Source organism: Pelodiscus sinensis, chromosome 2 (genome assembly GCF_049634645.1).
Source record: "Pelodiscus sinensis isolate JC-2024 chromosome 2, ASM4963464v1, whole genome shotgun sequence".
Classification (NCBI taxonomy): Eukaryota; Metazoa; Chordata; order Testudines; family Trionychidae; genus Pelodiscus; species Pelodiscus sinensis.
Window position 1 is genome coordinate 102,643,357 of NC_134712.1, and position 27,506 is coordinate 102,670,862.

The 27,506-nt window shown below is 40.7% G+C and overlaps 1 long non-coding RNA gene across 1 annotated transcript in view; it reads left to right on the plus strand.

Annotated features, from left to right (window-relative positions):
• The first annotated feature begins 16,485 nt into the window (after positions 1-16,485).
• Positions 16,486-27,506, plus strand: part of LOC142826756 (uncharacterized) — a 29,010-nt gene continuing 17,989 nt past the window's right edge. Inside the window, exon 1 of the long non-coding RNA XR_012900989.1 lies at positions 16,486-16,596. This is a non-coding gene — a long non-coding RNA (uncharacterized LOC142826756). The remainder of the gene's footprint in view (positions 16,597-27,506) is intronic.

Consider the following 27,506-nt stretch of genomic DNA (forward strand, 5'->3'; position numbering starts at 1 on the left):
ATTTACGAGCAAGAACCAAGAAAAGCTTTATCCTAATTCTGGTTTCAATCAAAGGCTGCCACAGAAGCAGACACTGCACTAGGTTGCAGAATAACGACTTTATTTTAAGCAGACAGAAGTTGTTGGCTTGGCCTAAATGCTGACAACCAGTTTCCCCTAAGCACTGCATAAACAGGGCCAGATCCTGAAGTCCTTAAACTGTTTTTACTCTAGCAAATTGCCATTTTAGTCTGTGCCTGAGTACATGTACTTGACTTGTATGGGCCTTATTATTTAGCCTACATACATTATGCTATTTGCTGGTCTCTTAAATTCACCACAGATAAATACTTGTCTTCTGGTTTCACTCTCCAGTTAAAAACTAAACCCACCACCATTATTGGTCTGATTCTCCAGTGCCTTGTGTGTAACAGGCTTATTTAATTATGTGTACAGTGAATGCAAATCAGAACTCTCTGGGGGTGGGTAGCACCTTACACCCACCTTGCCATTGTTTTACACTTACTTGGAATACTAGGAAGATTCATGATTTCATCAATGCAGATAGTCTCACCACCGATGTAGATCGCAACTTTTCCCTGCCGTCCTGTTTTGTGTGGTTCTCGTCCATGTCCTTCCATGAATCTTCCATAAAGGATCCTCCCTACATGCTGGAGGCCTTCCTCTTGTTCTTTTTACGTCTCGTGGATACCAATGAGTATATGTGCTGTCCATCTGTTGTCTCTCAGTCTTGCTACATGGCCATCCTGTCTCCCTTTCTGAGTGTACATAGAATCATAGAACACTAGGACTGGAGGGGACCTCAAGAGGTCATTGAGTCCAGTCCACTGCCCTCATGGCAGGACCCAATATTGTCTAGACCATCCCTGATAGACGTTTATCTAACCTACTCTTAAATATCTCCAGAGATGGAGATTCCACAACCTCCCTGGGCAATTTATTCCAGTGTTCAACCACCCTGACAATTAGGAACTTTTTCCTAATGTCCAACCTAAACCTCCCTTGCTGCAGTTTAAGCCCATTGCTTCTTGTTCTATCCTCAGAGGCCAGGAAGAAGAAGTTTTCTCCCTCCTCCTTGTGACACCCTTTTAGATACCTGAAAACCTCTATCATGTCCCCTCTCAAGCTTCTCTTTTCAAAACTAAACAATCACAATTTTCCTCCCCCCTCCATCCCTCTTCTGTTCTGAAATTTTATTTGTCCTTTTCATATGTGTTCATTTTTTTTAATTGTATCCTTTGGTATATATGGTTGTGACAATTTTCTTCCACTATTTGATCTGAGGAAGTGGGTCTGGCCCACGAAAGCTCATCACCTAATAAACCATTTTGTTAGTCTTTAAAGTGCTACATAGTCCTGTTTTTTGTTTTAGCTACACCAGACTAACATGGCTACAGTTCTATCACAATTTTTTAAGTCTTCCTTCATAGGTCATGTTCTCTAGAACATGGATGATATCGTTGACACCACTTCTTGCACGCAAATCATCAATAGTAACATGCTGTAGCCTACATACACCCACCATGCATCTTTCCATTGCTCTTTAGGGGGTTTGCAGCTTTAATTCTTCCGTAAGCATTGTGTTCCAGGTTTTACAACCATACAGAATTACCAGAAGGACACTGGTGTTAGAGATGGGCTTTTGCAGTGGTTGAAAGCTTGGGATCAACAAAAACACTGTGCAGACTTTCAAAGTCAATACAACCCAAACTCCTCATCCTGCTGAACTCAAGGCCAAGCTCATTGTCCATTTGCAATGCTTGTCCAAGATAAACATAATGATCCACTAACATAATGGACTTTCCATCCAGCTGCATGATATTCTCTGGACAATATGAGTTTTTCATCCACTTCATTTTTCCAGTGTGGATGATCAGGCCAATCTTCTTCGCATTCTTACCAATGTCACTGAAGAGGGTTTGCAATGTTTCAGGTTTAAATGCAATTAGGACAATGCCAGCTGTGAAAAGGAGCAACTGAAGAACCTTGCCATCAATCAGAAATCCATCTTTCACTTCGATTTTCTGCAGGATATTTTCCAGGATGCTGGCAAACAACTTTAGCAAACAAACATCCCCCTGCTTTACTTCTTACTTAACTTTGATGATCAAGGGGCCATCAAAAAGCATGATTTCTGTATCTTTGTCCATCATGGACTCTTGTATGATTCTAACACACATAGGGGAAACGTCCTGTGTCATGAACAGGAGGAGTTCTGACCAGCACCTGGTGTTTAAGGGGTTAACTCAGGTACCTAGCAAAGGTGTTGGCCAGGGGGCTGGGCGAGCCAATCAAAATAAAGGGTTGGAATTGGATGTAGATTCCTTGCCTGCTTTCTTTGTCTGGGAGAGGAACACCAGGAGTTGAGACAGAATGATTTAAGCCAGGCAAGACTACCGTGCCCCACATGGAATTCAGGAGAGGAGAGCGGACTGAACAAAGAGTAAAATTAGAAGTGAGTACCTGGGAAATATGAGTCCAGTTATGTTCAGGGTAATTTTTCTTTATTTTGTGGTTTGGTTTGAACTACTCTGCATGAATGTATGCCTCCCTTCCCCTCTTACCATCTAAGCATTGTGCAGAGATTTTTTCTGTTTTAATTTGTTTTCCTCGGTTGCTCTGTAACATCTAGCAACCAAGTATACTTAATCAAGTTTATCTTTTGTTTTGTAATAACAATCACTTCTCTTAAGGTGATAATTTGATTCTTGTGTCCTGGAAGGTCTGTCTGTGTATATTTGCATGCCTCTGACTGAGGGGTCAGCTACTAGAGACTGAAGCTCATTTTTCTCTTTTCTTTTTGAAGCTCTTTTAGGGTAAAAATGCTTGGGGTGTTCCTGGGGGTGATTTTAAGTGTTCACTCCCCTCTTTTTTTAGGGGATCAAAGCACTTGATAGTGGCAGTGAAATTCCCAAAATCTGGGTACTAGGATTTGGGGGGAGGGGGAGTTTTTGTAACCAGTGCCTGTAGAGGCAAAGTTTTAAAGCTATCTTGTGGTCCCTCACCTTCTGCATTCATATTGCTGGAGTGGGGAATAGCCTTGACACCCTGAAAAAGGAGAACACTTAAAGCTGCATTTTGTTCCATTGAGTCAAAGGATTTTTTAAAGTCAATGAAAAACAAGCATAGTGGGATCTTGTACTCTCAACACATTTTGGTCATCTGTGTGACCACAAAAATGTGGTCCACTGTGGAGAATCCCCTATGAAAACCTGTCTGTTCCCTCCTCGTGTTTTTGTCAAGGACACCCCACATACAAGTAAAGATCATGGATGGTTTCAATACCATGAGACTCTTGGCATCCTCTGCCCCCATATCCACCACTCCACTACCATCACCATCACTGCACAAGAGAGGAGGAACTGCACAGGACTGAAGGTCATGCTGTATTATCATAGTGTTCATAGTTGCTGTGGCCAAATCATCACCTAGTGGCCAACCTTCTGGTGATGAAACTCTCCGTACTTTGCTAGTCTGGTCCTTGGACAGTGGACACAGAGTCCGCCACCAGGGCCATACTCAAAACCTTTCCAGGTTGGTAGAACCTGCCAGAGCTTATGGTTCACTGGCATAGCCTTCAAGAGCCCAGGGTCACCTCCATGCCACGATGAGGCAATGGAATAGGATTTTGTGGAGGATTGTTTTACACAGGTTTAAACAAATATATAATTTGCAAAGCAGTGCATAATCAGGTCCTATGCCACTGAGAGAGAAACAATGACAGAAGAGCTTGATCCTCTAAGGTGCTGAGCAGCAGTTCCTACTGAGCGTTCCCCATTCACTCCAGGCACTAGGATCCAAGGACATTCAGCAAGCCAAATATTTTTCTTGGGTGAGAGACTAATTCACAGTATTTGGCTAGCACAATGAGACCTCAATGAGACCTGTAGACAACTGTTCCAGAGTAAATGTTAAATGTATAATTTTCAATACCAGCAACGCAGCATAGGGATTGAAAGGTAACCACCCCAAAGCATAGCGAAAACTACCAAATATACACGCAGCCAAGACTGTACCTATCCTTTGTCCATTGCCCTGAACAGGCTGAAATTGCCATTTCTATTAAGAGGAGAATGGGATGAAAGATACCGGGGAGCATTCAGCAGATGTACTGTTTCCATGGGAATGTAAATGCTAATAAGTAAAAGATTATTGAAGATGATTCCCTCTATAAAACTTGTAAATCCTCACATTTTGGAAAAATTCTCTTCCCCTTAAATTATTTTTTGCAGGTGACATTGTATCATCTAAAATTGGTAAATACCAGATGTTTGCACTACATTTGCCAGAAAGTTGTTGAGTCCAGACAAAGCATTCTTACAGACTCAAAGGAAAAGAGTCTATTATACCACTGCCCTGCACCCTGCTGCTATTCTTTTCCACCGAGGACTATGCTTCAATTTCAGTCGGAGGTCCTAAGTGAAAATATATTTGTTAGTTTCATGTCAGACTCTACTTGATTATAATCACTTTTAAAAGGGAGCAAACTGAAACAGAGACTGGATTATTGTCCCCTACAAAACATAGTCCCTCTGCATCAGTCTGTTGGGTGGAGCTGTGGTTTAGGAAATACAAATAAAGACATTATAGAAATGATGATAGCTCTGATACATGTGTCTTTACTGGGAGACATAATGGTGAGAAAAACACCTCCAAACGATTTAATTCCCTCTTTGTACTCAGGCAGCTGTAGTGGGTAGGAGAGATTCAGTGATTCTGAGCCATCCTGAATAATACATATTTTAGTTATTATTTCATTAAGGTGAGAAGGGTGCTATGATCCTTTATGGTGACACTTTTATATTGCATGCAAGTCAGAGAGCAGGTAATCCGCAACAGCACAACCCCTCCTGGATGACATTCTTCAGCAGTGGCTGTAATGTCTCCTGCTGCCATTGCTAGATCAGTAGGTTAGCCTGGATAAGAAGTATCCAAATTTTCTCCTTCCCCTCCCACCCGCCACTCCCAGGGAGAGACTGGGCTCCTCTCTACCCTGCAGCATTTTTATATGGATTAGCCTGGGCTTGACTGGCTGTGTTCAACCCTCCATTTGATTGACTCTCAATAAGCACTTTCCTGGTTGGCTGGAGCTCTGTGCAGCTTCTCTTTAAACACACCAGCAGCTTCTCTACTACAGTTCACAAAGACCTTTCTCAGAGTGGAAAGGTGGTTTTGTTGTTTAAGCAGCTCAGGAATTCTGGATTAATGTCCAAGCACCATTACAGATTTTCTCTTTTTACCTTCATCAAGTCCCTTAATCTCTTGGTGGCTTTGATCTATAAAATGAAATAATAACTGCTGTCTATTGCCCTTTGTGTTGTCTGTTTAGACCAGCAATGGGCAACCCATGCTAGTGGTGCTCCTTCATCTCAGGGAGCCTCAAGACTGTCGTGATGAAGATGATCCCTTGGGACAGGACATTTTTGCTAACTGTGCTTGGGTACCTAGAATTTGTGATTGAACTGTAGCAGCACTTGGATTGGATGAAGGAGCACACGGCTCTCACAGTCAATATTGTGTGCAATCAGCATGCCCCTCATTTCACATGTCATTGTTTTACGTGTGTGTCACTTCAGTAATACCGCCAGGGAAAAAAAATGACATGAACAGAAATCAGTGGAATCTGGCAACCCTGTGTGTGGGCAAAGGCAAACAAAATGTCTCATGAGTCAAATATAGAACCCCAATGGGCTTCCTGCAGGCTGCCCACCACTGATTAAGACCGTACTCTCTAGGGTAAGAGCTGTCCCTAACTAGAGGCATAATCCTTGCAAAATGGGACTCCAGTCTCTATTTAGGCCTTTGAACTCTACTGCAATACAAACATCGTTACTGATACTAATAAGCTTACAAGGGTGTCCAGGGATGGAAAGACTGAATTAAACTAAAACTCTAGCTCTCAAGCCATTCTTATATGGCCTTTCAAAGGGATGTCTTTTAGTTTCATGAGGTATGTCAATGTGATATCTCTCGTGTTCAGTGATGAGGTTAGTCTGAGTTTTATATGAAAATCAGAATATGCAGATCAAATTTAATATGGAGTTATTTAATTACTGTTTCTGCTCAATTTAATTAGCTAATTTTGGTCCATATTTTTCTCTATATAGAGTGCCATGTTGCTATGTACAGGTTTATTGCAATGAAACCTGTTTTCTACTCCAGAGGTCACCTTCAGGAACTGCAACAGATTGGTCTATCTGATTACAAGAAAAATGTTTGTGTAGCCTGTTTGTAACAGATTTCAGTGTTCTAATCACTTGTTTTCAGAGCCTTATCACTGATACGTGTTGCATCGTCAACCACAAGGCATTGTGAATGACTCACGTATATTTAGGAGGAAGGGTGTAGCAGCTCTGTATTCAGTTGTAGCTGAAAATTTTTACAGGAAAATAGTGTGCGCAGAGCTGGAACAAATAGTAAGGTTACTTAATAGATAAAGTCCTTATTCTAGGGAGAATTCCAAGTGACTTTGATAAAAAGACCATATCTTTGCAAAAAGACCAAATATTCAAAATCTGTGTATTTTATTTTTTCTCTTCCCTCTTCAGCTTTTTACCATGAATGGGAATATGGTAGAGCAGATCCACTGAGCTGATCCTATATCAATCTAAAACCCTTTTTATTTATCTGGGACATCCAAATGATCTCTCTAAGGGCACTTCTACACTGCAGCGTTATTTCAAAATAACTAACGTTATTTCAAAATAACAAGGTGAGCGTCTACACAGCAAATCCATTATTTTGAAATAATTTTGAAATAATGGGTTCTTATTTCTGGAATAATAAAACCTCATTTCAGGAGGAAGAACACCTATTTCAAAATTGCTATTTTGAAATAGGGTGTGTAAATGACACAGCTGTGGTTATTTCAAAATAATTGGCCTCCAGGGCTTCTCACAGATGCCCTGGAGGTCACTCTGTCTGTACCCATCAGAATTCTATAGTTTCCCTTTCCCTGCAGCCTTTAAAGGTGAAACCAGAGGGGAAAGGGTTTGTGGTACAAAGCAGGCCCTGCTAACCCTGTGCCACACCACAGCAGCCTTCACTGCCTTCCCTGCTGCCATGAGTGACCCCGGAACTCTCACTGAGCCTCCTCCTTCCCCCCTCATGGCTCCAAGTGAGCCGGCAGCCAGCTCCCAAGCCCCTGCCCAGGGATGGAAGAGGTGGGCACCATCCTGGTCTGGTGCAGATATCCTGGATCTCATTGAGGTCTCTGCACCAGACTCAGGAATGCCGATGTGTTTGGCCAGATGGCCACCAGCCTGGCCCAGAAAAGTCACATGCACGCCCAGGAGCAGGTGTGCATGGAAGTCAAAGAACTGCACCAGGCCTACCCAAAGGGCAGGGCGCAGAGCTCCCTCTCTGGAACAGCATCCCATTCGTGCCAGTATTATTAGCAGCTCCACCGCATCCTGGGAGAGAGGGGTCAGTCTCTTCCCCCTCCTTGTTGTCGACTTCGGCCGGGACATGCCCGTCATCAGCCTCCATGAGGGCAAGTCCATGGAGGAGGAAGAGGAGGCCAGCAGCAATACCATACCCACCAGCAAGGAACTCATCCTGTGCCTGGAGCTGTCCCCACTGCAGGATCTTGTCCAGGGCTCAGACAAAGCTGGGGAAGACTCAGCAGGTGAGTTTCATTACTTTCCTTAGACAAACGCGGGGGGAGCAGATGGGCAGCGAGGGGCTGCGCGCTCCTCGCTTTGCCTTCTCAGTCTGAGATTGCACAGCAGCCTGTGCATGTGGGTGCACATGGAGTGCCAGTCCAGAGCAGGCAGCTGCGTGAGGCTTCCACAAAGGATCCTTGCACTTATGCTCACAAGACTCCTGGACAGGCCTGACTTACTCCTGACTCCGTGGTGCGACACTTTCCCACCACAAGCCGACACTGAGGAGGTTGGGGTCATGGACATACACAGCAGTGCCACACATGACACAGTCTCATGCCTGCACTCCTGGGGCAACATCCACTCCCAGGCAAGTGCAGCAAGGCAGAGGACACTGAACTTCTGCATGGAAACCTGCCGGGGGGAGGAAGAAAAGGTGACTCCAGTAGCACCCTCCCTGACAAGCAGCATCTTCACACACACCTCCTCCATCACCCTCCCTGCCTCCAGGGGGCAGAGATAGAAGTCCTCTCCCTGTGGGATGCCACCACTGCCAGACGCAGCATGCACGTGGCACGGAAGGACAGCCACCCCATCTGTCCTCCCACCTGCAGGCTCCTGGTCTTGCTAGCACTTTTCCATGGCTGCTTGTCTTTGGGATTTAGGGGTAGCAAGAATCCCCTGGGACATCTTTGCCCCTGCAGGAAAGTTCCCACAGTCTAAGCCACAGATGGCTTTGCTTGAAGCACATCACCATCATTTGAACTGAGACCTTTCAGTGTTACCTCACACATTAGGGGGCTAGACTTCATGCACTGTGTCTCCTGGGATGACTGGCCTTCTCACTTTACCTCACAGCTGGACCAGCTGTGAGTGGGGTGCAAGCCACACCTCCCATGCCAGTCTCCTGACCCCGCTCAAGGGCCTGCAGGACCAATGAAAAGTACCCCTTCTAGTTGATATAATTGCAAGCCTGGTGGTTGGAGGCCTGGATGGGGATGTGGGTGCCCCGCAGTTGGAGAAACCCATGGTGGCAAAGCTGGCGATGATGGGGCTGATGTTGCCCAGGATGACGACTCTGCACAGTAAGATGGTGTTGATTGCCCTCACCACTTGTAGAAGGATACAAACAGAATCACAGGGTTGCCAGAGCCCTTGGAAGGTCCTTGAGCTCAACCCCCTTCCCACAGCAGAACCCCAACTACCCCATCACCTGCAGGACTTTGTGAAGCTGGGACTAAAAAACCTCCAGGGAGGAAGAGTTCCCCCCCTCCCTTCCTTAGGGAACCTCATTTGAGTAGTTCATCATCCTCCTAGGATAATAGTAAGAGAGTCAAACCTGCATGAGCAAGGCCCTGATAGTTGATCTCCCCATGCCAAACTGGTTCCCGATGCAGCAGTAGCTGTCTGGCATGGCGAGCTTTCAAATACTGATGGTAACCCACTTCTGGAGGGGGATGTCGGGTTGCATGTGGGTGTCCTGTATCCCGAGGGCAGGGGCAAGCCACAAGCGGAGCTTCTTGAAGGTGGCCTCCCACATGAAGAAGTTCTGGAGCCACTGCTGGTCACCCCACTGCTCCACGATGATGGGGTTGAAAGTGGTGTCCTGGCAATAGAAGTAGTGGTGCACGGTGTGCAGGGTAGGGGGTGGGAGTGAGAGCTGTGCTGTCTGAGCAGCGAGTGAAGTGAGGATGTGCCCTGCAGTGGGCTGTGGGTTCTGTTCTTGCAGGACCACGTGAGCAGCCTGAATTAACTATACCAGGAGGTGCAATATGAGGTCTAAGAGCCGGCAAGTGCTTTACAGCAGGTCTGGCTCCATTGCTGGAGTGCTACAGTGTCTACAAGGGCAACCAGTGCAGGGTTGTCCCTGAAGGAGGTAGACAAAGGTAAAGAGTCTGAGACATGGCTGTAGAGAGGAGTCCCTTTAAGCATGAGCCTCAGCTAGCTTTGTGCAACAGATACAGGAAGTGTGTGTGTGTGTGTGTATGTGTATATATATATATATAAGTTATATAAAACTCATCTGAATGTATCATAAAATATTAGGACTGAAGAAGAAAGTATAAGTAGGCCACCAATAACTCAGAAATTCCCAGCCTCAAATATGTTTTTATCTTATAAACGAAGGTCAAGGCTTAAGAGCAAAAGGCTTATTAAAATTAATGGAAAAGAGATCCCCAGTCCCTTGCTGCTACCCCAGCTCTGTTTGAAGGGCAGCATGAATTTTTCTTTAATATTGGAACTTACAAAGGGGATAATTAAATAAAAAGCAATGCAAAATATCAAGGCTTGGGCCAGATGATTTTAACACTTTCAGCAAGCCTTTAATATCATTCAAGAAATTCTTATAACATACAAACATTCAGTTTTATTTGTTTTTTTAAAAAAGAGAAATCCTAATACCAGTAGTAGCTGATTTAATCAGGTAGCCAATGTCTAATAATATTTCTGTGCAGCAAGGTGTCCTGGGAGAGATTTCAGAGAGAGACAGCCGAGGAGACAGGAATTAGAATTCTTAAATTACTCTTCTTCTCAATGTTTTATCTCAAATGAACACTACCAATGGTTTCCATCATTTAAAAAATCTTATTTTAAAATTTGCTCTGTTATTTTTAATGGGAACTTAGAATTATGAAACTTTAATCAGCCATTTATTTTCTTTCATCTTGTACACACAGGATCCCACCAATCTCTCGCTGAATTGATAAGAACCTTTTTATCGATTTAGTTGAGTTAGATTGGGTCTATACCTCTTTTGTTTGTTGCTGTAATGTTGTTCCTGAGCGTTGATTGCTGACAATAATTTATTTTCCTTTTTTTAGAAAACAAAATTAGAATATAAGAAATATAATTTCACAGGCTTCACAACCCAAACGAGTATTTTAAAAGGTAGGTCAAATGTAGGGATTTGAATACTGAAATCTTATGTGAAGAGAAAAACAACCAAATATTTTGTGGTGGCAACAGTCTCCCACTCCTACTCCTTTATTTCTAGACCTTTTCTCCGCTACTTATTTTCTGTCATTTGGTTTTTCTATGTAAAAGATGGAGACTTGGCAACTATCCAGAATAACAACCATTTGTTCCTATTTTTGTTTCATCTCTTTAATGCCAAAATTAAAGAAATAAAATCCTTTAAACCCTTGATCTGGTGAACATTCTTTAGTCAGTATTGTATTATTTAAGAATAATGGCATATCTGCAACAAAATCCATTCTGTCCCCCTCCATGTAAGCCCATATACAGAAATTAGAAAGAAAGATCTACTTGTAGCCAATGAACATTTATATAAAACAAGACCATACATTACCAGCCAGCTGTCTCCTCTCTGCCTTTTGGCTCTGCATTGAAATGGAAATTCAAAGGGTGGTGCCATCTTTTCATTTCTGAGACACTCCAGTTCCATAAGGATTACCTTCCGCTCTCTCCCAGTGGAATATTGTCCAAGAGAGGAGGCAAGACATGAAAATATGAGGGAAATTCCAGTCACACTTGCCTCCAAACAGAAAGAAAGAAGTGAAAAATGTATGTCAATATTGCACATGAACATCATCTCCACAACTCACTCACTCACGCCAATGAAAAACTTCTGGTAAGCTAACCAATCTATTGCTCTTGCTGGAAGGAAGTTGTTTGTGTTTTTCAATGCTTAGTAGGCACCGATATATTATGATGACTAGGGTCATGTAATTCCTTAGGTTGACTGATGGACAAGGCCCCTCACAAAACTTACTTAGGCCATGTCTACACTAGGGGACAAAGTCGAACTAAGATATGCAACTCCTATTCTATATGAATAGTGTAGTTGGAGTTGACATACCTCGGTTCTAATTTTCGCAGCATCCCCAATGTATGAGGTTGACAGGAGATACTCTTCAGTCAACTTCCCTTATGCTTGCAACCCAGTGGAATATTGGAGTCAACAGGGGCATGATCAGCACTTGATTTAGACAGTCCTTACTAGTCCCTCTAAATTAAACCCCAGGAAATCAATCTCCATAGCATCAATCTTCTGGTGAGTAGAGACAAGGCCTTATATTTTGTAATGTGCTCAAATGTGGAGAAGGACATGATATAGAAACTAAAATAAATTATATTAGATGGCTATGTATTTCATTTTTAACTTAAAATAATGGTTTAATTTGTGTATAACTGTTCAACAATAATTTTTTCAGCATTACATACCATATTGATTCTAAGAATCTTTTTAAATAGTATCTTAATAACTTGTGCACCTAATTACCATTTTCAAAAGTGATTTAGTTATTTAAAAGCCTAAATCTCATTAAAACCAGTGAAATTTAGACTCTTTTAAGTCACTAAGATGCTTTTGAAAATTGTATCCACTGTATATATTTTACAAACAGGTAGTATATTTAAGGCCTTCGTTTTCACTTCTTATTGATTTCTACTGAAAATTCCAATGTTTTATAAAAGTAATTTTTTTACTGATTTTTCACACAAATTTTGGATCACTCAAATACAGGAAAATACTGTTTATGTTAAAAAAATAATTAAATGAAATTAGATTGATATATTTATATTAATAAGAATTTAGTAGGGCTGTGGATTAACCCCAGTTAACTCACATAATTAACTCAAAAATTAATTGTGGTTAATCACGCTATTAAAAATAGAATACCAATTGCAATTTATTAAATATTTGTAGATATTTTTCTACATTTTTAAATGTTTATTTTTATTATAACACCGAATATAAAAGTGCACAGTGTTACTTTATATTATTTTTAATTACAAATATTTACACTGTAAAAATTATAAACACAAGAAATAGTGTTTTCCAAATCACCTAATATAAGTACTGAAGTGCAATCTCATTATCAGGAAAGTGTAAGTTACAAATATAGCTTTTTTGTTTGTTATATCACTGCACTCAAACACAACGTGAAATTTTAGAGCCTACAAGTCCACTCAGTCCTGATTCTTATTCAGTCAATCTCAAACACAAACAAGTTTGTTCACATTTAGGAGAGATACTGTTGCCTGCTTCTTATTTGCACTGTTTACTTGAAAGTGAGAACAGGTGTTCAAATGGTACTTTTGTATACCATGTTGCAAGGTATTTATGTGCCAGATATTCTAAACATTCGTATGCCCCTTCATGCTTCAGCCATCAGAGGACATGCTTCCATGCTGATGATGATTGTTTAAAAATGTGCTAATTAAATGTTTGACTGAATTCCTTGGGGGGAGAATTGTATGTCTCCTGTTCTGTTTTACCCACAATCTGCTGTATATTTCATGTTATATCAGGCTCAGTTGATGATCCAGCACATGTTGTTCATTTTAAGAACTCTTTCACAGCAGATTTGACAAAACACAAAGATGTTATCAATGTGAAATTTCTCAAAATAGCTACAGCACTCAATACAAACTTTAAGCATCTGAAGTTCCATCCAAAATCTGAGGAGGATGAAGTCTGGAGCATGCTTTCATAAGTCTTAAAAGAGCAACATTCTGATGCAGAAACTACAGAGTATAAACCACCAAAAGAGAAAAACAACCTTCTGCTGCTGGCATCTGACTCAGATGATGAAAATGAACATATATTGGTCCACTCTACTTTGAACTGTTATTGTGCAGAACTCATCATCAGCATGGATACATGTCCTCTGAAATAGCATTTGAAACACATAAGTACATGTGAATCTTTAGCACACTTGGCACATAAATATCTTCTGATGCCAGCTACAAGTCTGTGTCTAGACTACATGGCTCCATTGATGGAGCCATGTAAAATAGTTTATTCGGCATAGTCAAAGAAGTGGGGATTTAAATAATCCCTGTGTCATTAAAATAAAAATGGCCACTGCTCTGTGCCAATGATCAGTTGATCTGACACAGCGCGGTAGTCTAGATGCGGCGCGGTCGACAAAGGAAACCTTTGTTGACCGCTCCGGTATGCCTCCTTTGTCAACCACGCTGCACCTAGACTGCCGCGCTGTGCCGGATCAGCTGATCGTCGGCACCACGCAGCGGCCATGTTTATTTTAATAAAGCAGGGATTATTTAAATCCCTGCTTCTTTGACTATGCCGAATAAACTATTTTACATGGCTCCGTTGACAGAGCCATGTAGTCTAGACGTACCCCAACAGTGACATGCAAACATTTGTTCTCACTTTCAGATGATGTTGTAAACAAAAAGTGGGTGGCTTTACCACCTGCAAATTGTAACTAAACTTGTTTGTCTCAGCAATTGATTGAATAAGAAGGACTGACTGGGCTTATAGGCGCTAAAGTTTTACATTGTTTTATTTCTGAATGCAGTTATTTTTGCATATAATTCTACATCTGTAAGTTCAACCTTTGTGATAAAAAATTGCAGCAGAGTACTTGTATTAGGTGAATTGCAAAATTGGATTTCTTTTGGGGTTTTTTTAAGTGAAATGTAGAAAACGTCCTAAATATTTAAGTATTCTATTATTGTTTAACCGTGCAGTTAATCACAATTAATGTTTTCAATTGTTTGACAGCCCTAGAAATAAGTCTACAGTATACATGTGAAGTTGTCTATTAAACTAGGGTAACACAGTGGGAGATTTGCATGCACCCAATCATGTACATTTGTGTACATATTGTAAAAATACAAAACTGCTTTTACTTTCAGTTCTCTTACTTTTCTCTCTTTGAGGCTTTTGTTTCTCTCTGCCTTATTTACCCAGAAAACTATGAAGTTAATTTTTTGCAGCATTGTTTTTAACCTGTTTGCTTAGGGTGTGTGTGTATATATAGATATAGATATAAAACATATAAATGCCTTGCGGTTTTAAACAAAGTAAGAACCAAAAGCAAAGGACCTTGATTGTATTATTCCACTGTAATCAGAGAGGGGCCAAAACCAACTTCCCAGGCTGCACCAGTCCTAGCATTTGGAAAAGTACAGATCCGCATCTTCAATTGAACTATGTGCCTCAGGGGGCATGCCTAACTATTATCTGTATATATCTAGCGTGAAATTTCCAAAAGTGCTTTGAACTGGCATAACTTTACTCCCATTGAAGTTTTTTGCTGAGTGCATTGGAAAATCCACCCCTAATTTATGATACAATGAAAGCACTCATTGTTAACCTACACAACCTTTTTTCCTTCAAATATTTCAAGAGTTTTGGCCAACCTTTGTAGTGTTTGTGCATTATCATTTTGAAGTAATTCTCATTAGAGCTTCTTAAACAGTTAGATTAATGAGAATGGGCCAGTGTTTTTATATGGGGACACTCTTGCAGTGGAGATATTGATATAAATAAGCACCAGCCAACAGTTAGCGGCATCTTGCAAGCTGTTTGCCTTGATGAGGTGATTGTCTGTATGGAGTCATCTCATGTTGGTGAAAACTTCTAGGGTGTGACTAGACTACATGGCTCCATTGACAGAGCCATGTAAATTAGTTTATTCATCATAGTCAAAGAAGCGGGGATTTAAATAATCCCCTCTTCATTAAAATAAACATGGCTGCCGTGCTGTGCTGACGATCAGCTGATCTGACACAGCGTGGCAATCTAGATGTGGATCTGTCGGCTGGGGAAGCCTTTGCCGACCGATCCTGTAAACCTTGTTTCACGGGCATAAGGGATCAGTCGGCAAAGGCTTTCCCAGCCGACAGATCTGCATCTAGACTGCCGTGCTGTGTTGGATGAGCTGATCGTCAGCACAGTGTGGCGGCCATGTTTATTTTAATGAAATGGGGATTATTTAAATCCCCGCTTCTTTGACTATGCTGAATAAACTAATTTACATGGCTCCGTCGACGGAGCCACGTAGTCTAGACGTACCCCTGGAGTATATCAAGCTACACTTGGTTTTTATAAATATATGTTCGGTTTCCACACATAATCTGTGTGTTATCCTTTCTCTTGCATTTTGCTTCCAATTTCTTCATTTTTTTTTATCAGCATACTCTCTGAACCCCAATCCATTTTGCTTTGTTAATGAATTATAGACTTGTTAAATCTTCTCGTTGGGCGAATGTCTCAGAACACTTTTAATCTGAAGGTATTTCTCTATTGGTCACCCTCCTGTTTATAGACTTGATTCATCCAGGTACAAGTGATAAAATGGACTGATTGGCTAAATAAATCCCTGGTGTAATCCAAATGACTTTATTGAAGTTAAACTAAAATGGAATTTGGTCCATTAAGACAGTTTTTGCATTTGCAGTAGCAATGTTATCCCTTTAGCTAATCAATAAAGAAAGTATGTGCTACTCATGAATGAATTATCTTATAGAGGCATTTCCCATATTAGGCTTCTTTTCATTATCAATAATTTATTTCTGACTCTGTGCGCCAGCCCATCCACCTATTTTATTCCAACAAACTATTGCATTATCAGCATGCACTAAACTTGTTTACATGTTGGGGCCCTCTGTGGGATTCACACACTATTGTAATATATGTTGATATTAGGGGGAAATCAGGCCCCTATTTTATACAGGAGACTAAAGTTGAATGTTTAATGTGTGATATTTAATCACATCAGATAAACTGATATATACTAAAATTAATTTTGAAAGTATTTGGGATACACAAAGGCACATTTTAATTTATAGCTGTTGAAACAGAATCACCTTCTTGATTATTCCCACTTTTCCTGCCTGAAAGATTGGGAATTTATTTTAATTAACTTTTTTTCTATATATTTTCAGTGACCACTAGTGTATTTTCTTTAGAGACTTCTTTGTGGTCCTGTTTAAATGGGAGTTAGATAATCTCTGATTATGTGGTCATTATTAATTATACTGATTCTTATTATTGCCAAATAGCTTGTCACATTGTTTTGCTTTAAATGTTTGAAATAAAATAAGAGGATATACCATAGTACATAAGCTGTAAATAATTTTGTTGCGTGACGTTTTTGCAGTGGTCCATCCTGTCATTATACAACAATGGAGGCGAATCATCTTCAGAATTCCCACAGAGCTATTAGTATGCTTCCAGGAAATGGGACGCTTCCTTCCTATGTCATCTCCTCTGGTACGTGGCACTTCCTACATGATGTGGCTCTGTTTCAGAAATTGCCTACTGTCAATTTTCCATTCCCATTTATGGTTCTGAAGTGAAAACCCCCAAATCAGTCTCTTCTGGTTTTCTTTTCAGCAATAGATGTTCAAGTTTACCCTTTGACTAGCCATGACTGAATTAGGCACATGCGATTGCCTTAGGGATGTGTCCAGTATCTAAATTATACCAGTGCACGTACAGAGTAATGCTACTGCTGCCAATGGATTTATTGTGGATTTACACTCATGTAACTGAGTTCAGACTTTGACTCAATATCCATTCTGTTCTACAATGTCAAATATAATTTGTAGCAGTGAGATATCAGAAAAGCCATCATGCCTGCTTTGGACATGATTTATTAGTTAACTGAGGGGAAAAACAGTATTACATTGATTACATAGCTGATTCATCTCATGGTTACCTATTTTACCTTAGTTGATGGCTTGAGAATCACTCTCTTGGTTATACTGTATAACTATATTTAGGAACATTCTGAGAAGTAATGGGGTGAAATATAATCTATGAAATAAAAGATAAGGTTTTATAAACAGAATTAACATTGCTGGGTGTTGGACAACTAATAAAAGTGTGAGCATTTTTTCATTATAGTTTTAACACTTCTTTGGGGGGAATTATGTTTCAGGCATAACAATGGCATTTGGGCTGAAATCTGATATTTTGCAAAGTCTCACGTCTGGGAAAAAATGTTTGCTTGAAAAGAATTAGTTAAAGATGTTTTGGATGTTGTTTTTGACAGCCACCATCGTCTGTGGATTCAGAGCATGTTATTAGTGCCAGTGACATTGTTCTTGAGAGAGGACTTCAAAGTACAGCTCATGTTCCTCACCTCACTTAAAGAAAAAAAAGGAAGATGCAACATGTCAAATTCATGCTGCAGTTTCTCTTGTTACTTAGTCTAAAGTGAGACTGGTAGAGATATGCTACTCAGGGGTGTGAAAAGTATACATGTCGGAGAATTGTTAACTACGGTGGTCTAACCCCCAGTGTGGATAAAGTGGGACATGGATTGGCATTGATGTCACACTCCACATCGATACCTGGCCTAGCACAGGGAAGCTAATGATCCAAAGTGCAGACCTAATTCGGGGATGAATTCTGGTCACATGCCACCTGAGGCATACTGCATATACACTAATAAGTATGGCTGCAGCTATGTCAATGGAAGAATGCTGCTGTCCCTATACTGTCATCATTTGGGGAGGTGATATTCCCTGAGTGACTTGGGGTTATGACAGCGGAACAATGACGCTATCATATCTGTTGTGTACCAATACACTTAGACCAGACATGGGAATGAAGTAAGGAGAGGTGGCTACATTTGTTTGCAATAGTCAAGGTGTGACTCTCTTACTGTGGGGGGGAAAAAGTGGGTAACCTCCAATACAAATACAAAAGGGCCAACTTTGATATCTCTATTTGTATTCTTGATAGCATATTATGTGCCCTCGTTCTGTTTATATGCTGCTGTAGCTGATATTTGATCTGGATTTGATCTGAGGAAGTGGGTCTGGCCCACGAAAGCTCATCATCTAATAAACCATCTTGTTAGTCTTTAAAGTGCTACATTGTCCTGCATTTTGCTGTAGCTGATGGCAGAGAAGACCTTAAAAGTTTACTTGCCTGAGAATTGGCTTGGGCTTGGGAAAGGAAAAAATGGAGTTTAAAAGAACCAAGTTCTTCCTAAGTCTGGTATGGAGGAGGGTTGGGTGTCACTTCCACCACAGTCTCATAATATGCAAACACACAAGAACTATTTCCTTAATCTGTTCCAAGGATAACCTTGTAGTGTAGCCAACTTAATGACTTGGCTGACATTTAGTTTTTTAGTTTAACCTCTGCTGCTGAATGACATTACAGATATATTGGCCAACATTTTCAAACCTGGGTGCTCTTGAATCAGTGTTAGGCATCTAATAAAAGGGATGCCTAACTTTTCACAATTACCATGCACCCACATATCTCACTTGAGTCAAAAGGAGCTGTAAGTACTTAACACCTTGAAAATTTAGCTACTATTATTTAAATGCCTATATGTGAACTAATAACCCCTAACTTTTAGGACTCAAGTTTTACCATTGTTTGGCCTGAATCTGCAAAAAGTTATCCAGTTAATTGTATGGCTACACAAAGCCAAATCTTTAGGCCTGAAGCCAAGCAAATTCCCAGTGATGTCAATGTAATTAACCTATATGGGGAACAGATGAAATATCACATGCAAAGTGAAATTGTCTGCTTGTCTGAAAGGAAAAAAAAATACAAAAAGATGCTGGCTCAGCAGAAGTAAAAGCACAAAAATGAGTTGTTTTTGAAACACTTGTACACACTTTGAAGCTCTAGATCTCTCTCTGACTCTCTTAAATCTTTTTTCCAATACTGAGTGCAGCTCACTCTCTATTTGATATTAGCTGCATGAGATTTAGACTCAGAGGGTTCAGTTTGAGCATCTAACATAATCTCTTTCTCCTCTAAATTCCACTTGTACATAGGCAGTTCAGAAAACAAACCTCTTTAGTATATCAGGCAGGGGCCCAGGTCTCATCTGGCTCTCCAGTGAAGAAAGGAGTCATTATTGACACATGTAAGTGATTTAAGAAGAGACTGTCTACCCTGATAGAAAAAGACTTAGTTGTCTGGTGAATCAGGAAATGTCAGCCTTTCTGAAAGGTTAATGGGAGTCTTTAGAAACACGTTAAACCTAATCTTACAGTGTGAATGCTGATGACTGTATGTCAAGATTGTAGAAATAAGAAAGGGCAAGAGAAAATACTTTAAGTGAAAATAAGTTTTGAGTGGATACCTAATAGAGGTATTGCAGTACGCTGTTGAATTTCTCCTTGCAAAGCTTGATATCTGGTTGATACCATTAACAAAGAATAGGATATACAATAATACCATTTAAAAGAAATATAATCGTCATTCTTTCCACACCTATTGATGATTAAATTAAGTAATGGTCTGGCATGGGTTTGGAAGTGAATGGAGTTAATTATTTCAGGGTTAAATAGGCTGAACAATATTGTAGTAAATGAAGAGAATACATTAGACTATGAAGGTTAGCATTAAAATAACCTTAAACTTCAGCGAGTAACCATCAATGCCTCCTCTGGTTTATCTGAACTTTTTTTAAAATGTGTAATTCATGAATATACATATATTGCATGCAGTTTTACAATCCAATAGCCATTAACCATTGCAGAAACATAGTGCATAAGGGAACAAGTGGTGAATTTTTTGTTTAGTTATTTCTTATTTTAATAATTTACACATTTTGGTGTTACACTACAGTTACATTTCTGTGCAATATTTTATTTATATACATATTTCTGCTGATTGTAGGTCATTTTGGTTTGTCTGTGATTTGGTTTAATTACTGTGCTGGTTTGGGAAGATTTTCCTTCCATAGTTGGCAATTTTTTACAGTGTGGGCACAATTTGTTAATCCCATAATAGAAGCCTGCTGTGTAGAGAGTTCTATGTTACTGTACATACTGTATCTCATAACACAGTCAGTTTCAGAATCCAATACAGCTGCAACTAAATCCACAGATCTGAGGAGAATGTTTGGAATTGCCACTTATAAAATTACATCCGATGTCATGGGGCCCTCTTATCCTACCCAGTGAGTAACACCCATTACCATCAAATCAACATTTTCAATTCTTACTTTTCTCATTGCCTGATCTGTTGCCATGGAAAAGAGAGACCTAATGACTGCAAGGAAGTGGTCATCCAGCAGTTTGGACATATACCTGGGTAAACCTCAAAACATTTGCTTCATGAAAGCTGTACCCAAATATCTGGAAGGCTCTCATTATCTATCTGAGCACTTTGAGCTAGATTCTGGCTGATGACAAAGCTCTCCTAACAATAAGGAGATTCCCTCAAGATGAGGTGCACTAGTTCTCCTCATCCCCACTCTATAGGGGTCTGTTTGGGGACTGGTTCTGTTCAATATCTTCATCACTGATTTAGATGATGGCATAGAGCTACTCAACTTTGGAAGCCCCAGGGGCCACAATGATACTCACAGCACATGCTGAGGGCAGAAACTTTAGAGTGGTTGCATATACATGCAAATATATACGCAAATAGCTTCTTTCACAATGACGGGCATGAATACAAAGATTATGACAAGACGACACAACACGCAAGACCCACTTAAGTCAGTTCTGCAGATATTAATAAAAGGCAATATTTACCTGATTTCCACCTATATGACAGCACTTTTAATAAGCAATGACAGGCCAGGAATGTAACTACTAAAACACCTATAAACAGGAGACCATTATATAGACAATTTTTTTGTTTTAGCTCCCACCTGTGGGCCACAAACAAACAGGCTGTGGGACGTATGCAGCCCGCAGTTTGCGTGTTGAGTAGCTCTGGCATATAGAGTACTATTCTTAAGTTTCCAAGCTGGGAGGGGTTGCAACTGCTTTGGAGGATAGGGTGAAAATTCAAAATGATCTGAACTAGAGAAATGGTCTGAGATAAATAGGATGAAATTTAATAAGACAAATGCAAAGTACTCCACTTAGGAAGGAACAATCAGTTTCACACATATAGAATAGGAAGTGATTGTCAAGAAAACATGATTCTGGGATTCATTAACAGGTGTGTTGTGAGTGAGACACGAGAAGTCATTCTTCCACTGTACTCTGTGCTGATTAGGCCTCAATTTTAGTGTTGTGTCCAGTTCTGGGCACCACATTTCAAGAAAGATATGCAGAACTTTTAGAAGATCCAGAGAAGAGCAACAAAAATGAGTAAAGGTCTAGAAAACGTGAGCTATGAGGGAAGACTGAAAGAGCTGAGCATGTTTACTTTAGGAAAAGAGGAGACTGAGAGGGGACATGATAACAGATTTCAAGTATCTAAAAGGGTGTATTCCAAGGAAGAGGGAGAAAAATTGTTCTCCTTGACCTCTGTTGGGCTTAAATTGCAGCATAGGAGGTTAAGGTTGAACATTAGGAAAAATTTCTTGTCAGGGTGGTTAAACACTGGAATAAATTGCTGATGGGGGTTGTGGAATTTTCATCACAGGAGATACAAGGAGAAGGAATTCATGGCACTCAGGAGATATTTGGTTAGTATAAAGTGCTTTGGTGGCTATTACAGAATATCATGGTCACAGAGATGCAATAATTTCTGTCTATCCTATTTACCCCACAGATTGAGGGATGGGTCTAACCAGCATACACCAACATTTAACACCTTGTATCTTTTACCTCCTCCAATGCTCCCCACCCCTTATAATTACAATGAGATTCAATAAAATATGAGAAAGTGGGAATATGGATTAGATCAATACTGCATAATTCTAGTTGTAGTGCCAGTCTGAGACCATTTCTACAGTAGGAGATGAGGTAGAAATTTTTATGGTCAATTTCTGGTTGCCTAATTTTGCAAAGACAAAGGTCCATGTCCTCACCATGGGGAAGAATCAAATATAGTCTAAAGTAGTGCATCCACATTAGGAAGCCTTCCAGTGACTCAGAGAGCAATGCACTATGGAACTAGAGTCCATGGGCAGAGTGAGCTGGGCGGTTGCCCGGGGCTGCCATTTTCAAGGGGCCGCCGACAGAGCTGCTCTTGGGGAGATGGGCCGCAACCACATTTCAGCCCGACCTTCTACATCCTCCCTCCAGTTTTCCCTGGTTACTCCCTGAACTTTTTTTTTCCTCGACAAATTTTCCCTGGCATTTTTTGTTTTGTTTTGCTTTGCTTTGTTTTGCTTGACCATCTGCCAACCCTAGGGGCGAGCCCGGCGGCCACCAGGGGTCACCAATTGGTTAGGACTGGCCCTGCCCTTGGGACTTGAAATCTTTGAAATAATTGAAATATTAGAAATAGAAGACATGGCTATGTGTGCCTTAATGCTCACTCTGAGATGTGCTTACAATGCTGGCCACACGAGAAATGAAATTTAAACTTTCCTGGGAAAACAGTAGAGGTGCAAGTTCTAGCCAGAGTGGTCAGAGCGGGGCACTGTGGGATGCCTCCTGGAGGCCAATAGCCTTAACTTTTGCCAACGCTGCATCTACACTAGCATAAACTTGACCAGTCAATGTCGGGAATAACGTTACTCCTTGTGAAATCAGGCGTGAAACCGACATCAACTTCAGCAACTCTAAAGGACGACAAAACAGGTTCAGTAGTGTGGATGCATCATTTAGTAAATTGATCATATGTGACTATAAATTCTATGTAAACTCCTAATGTAGACGAGGCCTGAAAAATGTTAGTCTTTTGCCAATACGTTGCTCACAGGTGAGAATCCATATCAACTTCACTGAAGCTCTATGCTGACAAAGGGATCCACCACCACAGGTCCCAGTCTAGGCTCTGGGCCTTAATTCTTCATTTTTGTCCCCCCTCAACTGTTTGAGGTTGTAAAAGATTATTGCTAAATTAATTGCTGTTTTTTAAAGAAATCTGGCCCACTCTGTGTACTCTCCTCTAAATTTATCTATAAATAGGTCTATAGAACACACAGTACTTTAAAAAACATTGCCAGGTTTCTGTATACTTCACTGGCTCTGAATGTAGCAAGTGAAGCAATATTGGTTGATTGACAGCAAAACAAACAAAAAATGGATCGAAATCTAATAATGCTGCACTAAGGGCTGTTTCTCAGCGAGAACTCATAACAATGTTTCTGCACTACTAACACATGATAGCAGCATTTTTATAGAAGAAATACCGACCGATGAACCATCCAGCCTAAGTACAAGCATGACTGCAACCAATGTGAAGCTGTCCCTCAATCTCAAAGTGAAAACATCAGATTGAGAGTCCCACAAATCCTTCAGGCTTCCTTAGGAGTCAAAATGCAGGCTGGCATCTTGATTTCAGTCCAGTCTCCCTCAATTGCTTCAATTCTCTCTCCACTCCATGCAAAATGTGCTGAGTCTGGTAGAGCATAATTATTTCAATCAGCTTGATTCATTCAGTGATAGTTTGATAATGATCAGTCAGGAGAAAACTAGCTGGACTATTGTTGTATGTGGACAATGTCAGATTTGTCACAGTCAACTTTTAAAGTGCCTTCATATAGTCTCTCAGACTATTTTTTTTCTGATTGAATACTCACTGAGATGCATTTCACTGGTTTCATGTTCTCTCTGGGATTCTTTGCACAGTCCTGGTTTTAGTTCCAATGAGTGTTTTTCTTTCATTTCCTTTTAAAAAAAAATCAGTGTCAATGTGCAGAGAGGAGGAAAAAAAAGGGATGGAGAAACAAATGAAGGACTAAGTGCATATTTTTGTCCACCAGTTTTAGTTGCCCTAAGGTTATGAATCTAACAAGCTTAAGAGACTGTTGTGTATTAATAAACTTTATTGCAATGTCTGATGCTGCAACGTGTAAGGATAAAGCAAAATCATAAGAAAAAAGTCTTAAGAGCTAGATCAATATGCATCTTCTTTATCTGCTCACCATTTAACATGGCTGCCTTCTCCAATATTCATTAATCACACACTGAAAACCCATCATCTTGCAAACTGCCAAGGCTGACTTCAAATGCTTCATATTATTAAAAAGCATGGAATGACAGCTGTCCACGAAGATATCAAATATGTCTAACATTGGCAGTTTGGACCTTAAAATTCTCAGTTAACAATGGCCATATATAGTAAACTAGAAGGTTTACTTGGCATTGCTTGGGTCCTTAACTCAAATAAGTTTAGTTTTTCTTCCTTTAAATCATTGCTCTGGAGTGGGGCTGGGGATGAGGATTTCAATATGCAGGCTGCCCCGGGGGAGAGAATAACTTTAGCCCTCTCTCGCCACTGCAGTGTGGGGCCAGATGAGAAGCACCTGTCCATGGCCTCTGCAGCTACAGCAGGCAGGAGGGATGTTAAATATCGGTTAATTGAATAGTCAAGTAACCTCATGAATTCTTATTGGTTAGTCGACTATTCTATAGCCTCTGGGGGTGGACTATTCTATAGTCTCTTCCAGCAGTCAGTTCACTCCAGCCCCACTCTTGAGGAGCCCTCTGCCACTCTGTGGTGCCAGGCAGGAGCTGGTCCACAAAGGGAGCCAATTTAAAAATAGCACCCCTTGTGGACCAGCCATCTGTTGCCTGTCACCAGCTGATAAAACGGCAGCAGCCCGGGGTAGCAGCAGCCCTTGTCTGGGGGAGGGGAGATCTGAGCTCCTGGAGTCAGCACAGTGAGCTGGAAGTGAGCTGGGCTGCCTGCCCGCCCAGCTCCTAATACACTTTAAATTCAGTACTGCAGCAGGGGTAGGTCCTGGACCCATCATAAGCCAGGACTAAACCGGGCTGCTGGCCAGCCTGCAAAAATATTTACTGGCAGAGGGGCGGAATGCATGTAGTCTATAGCGTTAACCTATAAGCTTTTGTGTGTCAGTTAATCGGTTAATCGACTACATTATTACATCCCTAGCAGGCAGAGCTGGGGGAGGGGTTCATGCCCCCCGGCTTGGGGACAGACAGACACACAAAAAGACAAACTCTCTGAAATATATAGTAGATAGCTGTCCCTTTCTCTATCCCTACCCCCTGCTGGCTGAATGTCCCACACCCCATCTCTGGCCCTTTCCTGCCTTCTGTGGTCATTCTGCAGTATAACTCCTTCCTACCAGACCCTTCCCTTTCCATTCAATGGGAAACAATTGCATTTTAGGCATATCCCATTGTCCTGGCACAAACGAACCCTTACCTTGCTTCAAGTTATGATAAGAGGAAGCTACATACCAAATTTGATGGTCCTAGCTCTTACTGTTTAGGGGGAGTTCTTGAACAGACAGACTCGGATAAATGCACATTTCTAAAATATACAATAAGATATCATTTTAAATCCTTGATTTTTACCTTAGTCCATATTATGGTGCAAGAGGACAGTTTTATATCAGCTTCTTATTACAAAATGGAAGCTGTAATGTAAACTGCAGAGGTGTTGGAAGTGTTCCTGACACAGACAGTGTGCAGGTGAGATGAAGCTGCACAGTTTTATCTCATGGTTGCATACATATAAGGAATGTACCTCTGGATGTCACTGTTTACATGTATGCAATACGATATTTTATACCTGTTATATTTTGATACGTTTATGAATATAATGTAAGAAGAAAAGCCACATTGGATTAGATCAATGATCCATCAAGCTCAGTATCCAGTCTTCCAGCAGTGGCCAGTGCCAAATGATTCAGCGAGATTGAACAGAACAGGGCAATTTTCAAGAGCTCTATCCCCTGTCATCCAGTCTTAGCGTCTGGCAGTCAGAAATTTAGGGACACCAGAGCCTGGAGTTGTACCCATGACCATCTTGGCCAATAACCATTGATGGACCTATCCTCCAGGAACGTATCTAATTCTCCTTTTGAATCAAGTTATGCTTTTGACCTTTATTACATCCTCAGCAACAAATTGGTTAGAGGTTGACTATGTGTTATGCGAAGTACTATTTCATGTTTGTTTTTTAACCTGTTTCTTATTATTTTGTTGGGGGGGGGGAACCCTTGGTTCTTGTGTCAGCAAAGGGGGTATATAACACTTCCTCTTTCACTCTTTCCACACTGTGCATCATTTTATAGACCTCTATTGTATCCCCCATCATCTCTTTTCCCTGCTGAAAAGTCCCAGTATTTTTAATCTTTCCTCATATGGAAGCTGTTCTGTACCCCTAATAATTTTTGTTGCCTTTTTTTGTACCTTTTCCAATTGCAACATATCACTTTTGAGATGAGGCAAGCAGAATTGCATGCAGTATTCGATATGTGGGCATAACATGGATTTATATAGTGGCATTATGATATTTTCTGTCTTATTAGCTGTTTCTTTTCTAAAATTGAATTAACTTTTTTCACTGCTGAAGCTGCATGTGGAGGAGATGTTTTCAGAGAACTATCCATAGTGAGTTCCACAGTGTTTTTCTTGCGTAATATCAGCTAATTTAGAATTCATCACTTTATATGTACAGTTGGAGTTATGTTTTCCAATGTGCATTACTTTGATTCACCAACACTGAATTTCATCTACCATTTTGTTGTTCAGTTATGCGAGATCTCTTTGTAACTCTTCACAGTCAGCTTTGGACCTGTTTTGAGTAATTTAGTATCATCTACAAACTTTGCCATGTTACATTTACCCACTTTTCCATAACATTTATCAATATGATGAACAACAATGGTCCCATTACAGATCCTTGGTGGATCCCATTATTTATCACGTTCTCTAGTAAAAACTGACCATTTATTTAGATCCTGTTCATCTATCAATAGAGTCCTGTGTGGATACAAATTTTTTATCTGCATCCATATCTGCAATAATGAGCCATGCACATCTGCAGATGTGGATACTCGCGGATTTGCAGTTACTGACCTATGAGAGGACTTTCCTTCTTATCTTGTAATAGCTTACTTTGCTTAAAAGTCTTTGATGTGAGACCTGGTCAAAGGCTTTCTGTAAACCTATGGACACTATATAGACTGTGTCATCCTTGTTCATATGCATGTTGACACTGTCACAAAATTCTAATAGAGTGGTGAGGAATCTTTTTCTTTACAAAAGGGCTGTGTCTAGACTGGCAAGTTTTTCCGCAAAATCATCTGCTTTTGCGGAAAAACTTGCCAGCTGTCTACACTGGCTGCTTGAATTTCCGCAAAAGCACTGACGATCTCATGTAAGATTGTCAGTGCTTTTGCGGAAATACTATGCTGCTCCCGTTCGGGCAAAAGTCTTTTTCTGAAAGACTTTTGCGCAAAAGGGCCAGTATAGACAGCAGAGATTTGTTTTCCGCAAAAAAGCCCCGATTGCGAAAATGGCGATCGGGGATTTTTTGCGGAAAAGCGTGTCTAGATTGGCCACAGATGCTTTTCCACAAAAAGTGCTTTT